Genomic DNA, 5,062 nt, shown 5'->3' on the forward strand with positions numbered 1-5,062 from the left:
CGGGGATTCCTCACTGGTTCCTACACATTGCAAAAAAGTGAGCAATACAAAAACTCCACGTTTTCAACCAGACTGGTTTTTTAGCTAAATCTTTGGAAACAGCCCAGCCTCTATTTCTGACCGTTTAAGTTTTGATGTTAGTGTTGTCAGTCAAAAGCTATGACCTTGAGAAAAGAGCTTGAGAAAATTGCCTGATTATCGAAAAATGGGAGAAACATCCTCCAAAAGTCGACAGGAATGCCCCCCCCTCCAGCGCTTTCTCGGTTATGTTGAATAAAATAAGCATAGTCGACATAGCTTTATTTCATTTTTTAAGGTTAATTTAGACGAGGTTACGTGCGCGCACATAACAACGTCTAAATTAACCTTAAAACATGAAATAAAGCTATCTAAAAAATATCTAAGTCGTGAAAACAATTAAGAGTTAGTTACTTACTTAGAATTTTGTCATAATTTCTTGAACGAAATGTCTTTTTGTTTATCCAGCAGGTGAATTCAAGAAAAAATTTGCTACTTACTTACAATTTTTCATAATTTCTTTAATGAAATTTCTGTATTGTGTATCCAAGAGGTGACTTCAAGAAAGAATTTGTTGCTTACTTACAATTTTACATAGTTTCTTAAATGAAGTTTCACATGGTATTTGCTATATGTCTGCTAGAAATGGAACCTCTTACCCTACTTATATATATATATATATATATATATATATATATATATATATATATATATATATATATATATATATATATATATATATATATATATATATATATATATATATATATATATATATATATATATATATATATATATATATATTTATATATATATATATATATATATATATATATATATATATATATATATATATATATATATATATATATATATATATATATATATATATATATATATATATATATATATATATATATATATATATATATATATATATATATATATATATATATATATATATATATATATATATATATATATATATATATATATATATATATATATATATATATATATATATATACTTAATTAATTAATTAATTAATACTCCTGTCATTTACCCGTGCCCAATGCTTGAACACGATGGGTAATTACCTTTCGCCTTTCATACCTGTTTGCAAATTTGATGGGAAAAAACTCCCTTTCACACCTATTTTGCAAATTTGGTCGCACCCACTGAGGGCAGACGCTGAATGCACACATTCCCTGTTTTGAACCTATTCAGGTTCAGTAACTGAACTAAAAAATTGAAAGAACTTCGTCTCTCCAAGTATGTCACAGTACAAAAGATACTGATAAAAATAAATCAAAGTTTTCGGAACTGCAAGATGATATTCTGCACATATACGATTATAACGTCATTCATCAAGATTCTACACGAAAATGCAGTTTTTTCAAAATTGATTCTGTTTTGAAAACTATTTTATTTTTAATTACAAAAGGCACTAGATATAGCAACTGCCTTTGAAATAAGCCATTATACAGTTCTCTATAATTTAATGGTGCTTAACTAGCTGAGAAGAAAAAACGGAAACAAAAAAGATACTGTACATTCAGAGTATCGTGGCTTCAGCCACTTCTCTTAATTTTCAAGCCAGAATTTTGCTTGTTGTTCAAGCCAAGAGACGGTAAGTTTTACTGTATGGGTTTTGGACAAGGTGGTTCTAATAGTGTACTTCTTGTTTTTATCTGACTCTTTCTTAGGAGGTATGAATTATTTTAGTTTTTACTATTGGGTGTGATCGTCTCTTACAAGGATGCTAGCTACCGCTGCTACCCAGATCAGCAGTAAATTAAGTCCAATGTATGCAACGGATAGTTTTTCTAATTAATGTATTTTATGTATAAACAAAATTAATACATAGCGCCGACATTGTTCTTTACTTAAGTGAAAAACAATTTTGGCGCAATGTATTATGCAATATTTTTGTAAAAAATTATTCTACTTTTAATTTGTTTTGTTTTTTATTAAAAAAAGGCACTAGCACATTTAATTTCCATTTGAATGAGAATTCTCGCAACATTTTAGGACCATTGGGTTGATACGATCATGACTGGGTTGATAGGGCGATTGGATTGATACGATGATATGATTGGGTTAAACCTACGCTGGTTTGAGAATTCTTTGTCCAAGGAGCAGGGGTTCAACCCTTGACGTGGCCAATTATTTGGTTTGGGATGCAGATCAGTGGTTTGACTCTGTAAGCTTAGTCAAAGTCCACCCAGCTCTAAATGGGTAACTGAAGAAATATGGGGAAGGTAAGCAGGATGGGTGTGCGAAGCACAGGATGGGTGTCCCCCAGCCCCCCATTGCACTTCCTAGCTGAAGGAACGCGCAATGGAGATCGGCACCATCGGTTTGGACTTTAAGGGTTTAGTACCGTCATACTTACTTATTTACTATACTCAATTTATAGAAAAAACAGACAGGAAGATGTTACAAACAAGAAAAAGCCTATGACTTTTCTTAATTGGAATAGCAAGAGACGACTTGGCTACAACCTAAACTTATGTCGTCATTGATCAATCTTTAACATGTAATATGCAGTTTTTCGTACAAAAATTGATTATGTTTTAAAAATAATTTGTTTCAATTACAAAAGATTTTTATCCCCACTAATTTCCTTTAAAATGAGCCATTGAACATCTTTCTACGATGTTCAAGTACCAAGCTTTCTGCGGAAAAAAAGAAAAAAAAAATGCCGTTTAGGTAGTATGCTGTAGTAATTGCCACTTTTCTTGATTTTCAAGCCAACATATTTCCCTTGCTGTTCATGCCAAGGGACGGGAAGTTTTCTGTAGAGGGGTTTCGGGCAAGGCGAATCTAATGATGTACGTTGTATTTTGATCTGACTGTATTTTTAGGATATTACATTGGGTTATTATATTTCTTAACATCGGACATGATTGTCTCTTACTAGGTTGCAATCTACCACTACAGCCCGCAACTATTTAGAATGAGCATAATGATCCTTTATACAAAGATCTAGATGCATAATATAGTGGTTTTGGCCACTTTCATTGTTCTCAACCCAACGGTTTTTCCTTGTTGCTCAAGCAGAGGGATTACAAAGTTCTTTTATAGGCTTTTCAGACAAGGCGGTTCTAATGGTGTACTTTGTCTTTTGATCTGACGGGATTTTGAGAAGTTTTGAGCAATGGTTTCGTCACCATGGGAAGTTTTCATCTCTTACTAGGCTATAGCTACCAACGCAACCATGATAATTTAAAATTTCAGTCACTACGGGCTAGTGTTCGTTCTTTACTATAAAAATGTAATGAACTAGATGGATCCAATATGTAACCACTGCAACCCAGAATAAACTTCTTTGGATTAGTAAGAGACAAAATCAAAGAATCAGTTAATTAACTAAGTCCAATATATGTAATGGTTTGTTCTTCTAATGCATGTCTTTTGATATAATTAATATGACTAAACCACAATGGTCTGTTCATTTGGTCTTGAGTTCAATCCAAGCCGTCAAGGTAGAAATTATCAATTTTATCAGTAAAAAATTTTAATGCTATATTATTTTCAAGGGTTTCAAACAAAATTTGACATATTTCAATATCCATCGAATAGAGATTTTAGATATCAGGATTACATTGCCAAGTAACATGCTGCCCAATGGAGAAATCCTACAGGACGTTGTATGAGTTGGCAATGCAAACCCTAGATCATGATTCACAACTGCTCGAAAACAGTATAACCGAAGAAATTTTCGCTGAAACACATGGTGTCATTGTGCTAGACTTGTCTGGCACTCAAGATATGAGTATAGTACGATCGGGGATTTTGCGTTTAGGGTGTACATTTGCTGACCCATTACCTGAGATTTTCGCACTATTCTCGTTAAATCAATTTGAAACCTACTGGGAAATCACTCCCAAAGGCAGTGTTCTACTACACCTTGTATCATGAACACTAGTCAAATAATCAGTTTATTCAAATAATCAGTGTATTAAATCAGTGTATATAAATTACATTGCAAACAATACCCTAATCATAATTAATAGCATTTTGTCGACTTTAAACACCGGTCATTGCCTGTTCATCTTTTAAACAACGAAGACTATTGAATTTTATGATCCTCTTGGCCTACCCCATACATTCTAAACTCCAAACATCAAGAACTATATTGAAAGCAGTGGGAAAACTATTGTTCATAACCAAATAAGAGTGCAGGATCTAACGAGTAAAAGTTGCGGTTTTCATGCGCTACTATCTTTCCTCTTCAGATTTCGCGGTTGTACTTACAAGCAGTTTTTAACATTTACGTAGACAATTCACGTCTGAACGACTATATGGTACAAAATATGCTTCCAGACGTATAATATTGATTTTAGTACCCTACGAGTAAAGTGTTTTAAAAATGTATATAAATTCGTTTATTGATAAAAAAAATGTATATATACCCAACAACAATGTCTTTATTCTTCACTTTAGATTTCTTCCTCTTTTTCAGTATACAGGCAACTCTCGAGAATCACTAATGCTGGTATTTAATTTGAATTCACTGTAAATTGATCTTGATTGGCTGCAAAGTCACATTTTCTACAGCACACCGTAACTTCACTCTTATCATATCTCTTTGCATAGTCAATGATACTATTTGCATTCACATTGTGAAGGTCACGTGTTTCAAATTGTCTATTTGAAGTAATAACAAATACCGTGTTCTCAAAAGGTGAATCACACTTTCTAACAGCTAAATAAAAATCACTAGGTTTATACCCATAATAGGCGTTGTCGTCACAACGATGGCGTAGAAACAAAATTGTCTTGTTACCCCAACAGTTGAATCGTATACCTGATTCTTCGTCCCAAAATAATTTAAAATCACGACGAAACCAATCTCAGAAATAAACTAAAATCTTGTTTAGGGTTCTTTCCAATCATACCAGGATAAGTAATCTCCCACTGATCAAATTTGTCGTAGTGACAATTGGAGCATAGTTGGCCTCTAGGGTGAGAGTTAAAAATCTCTTTAAGACATGAATTATAGCCTTTAACTTGTACTGCATATTCTCTCTGTAATTT

This window comes from Artemia sp. Qi Xiang Cuo, chromosome 14 (genome assembly GCF_049724085.1).
Source record: "Artemia sp. Qi Xiang Cuo chromosome 14, ASM4972408v1, whole genome shotgun sequence".
Taxonomy (NCBI): domain Eukaryota; kingdom Metazoa; phylum Arthropoda; class Branchiopoda; order Anostraca; family Artemiidae; genus Artemia; species Artemia sp. Qi Xiang Cuo.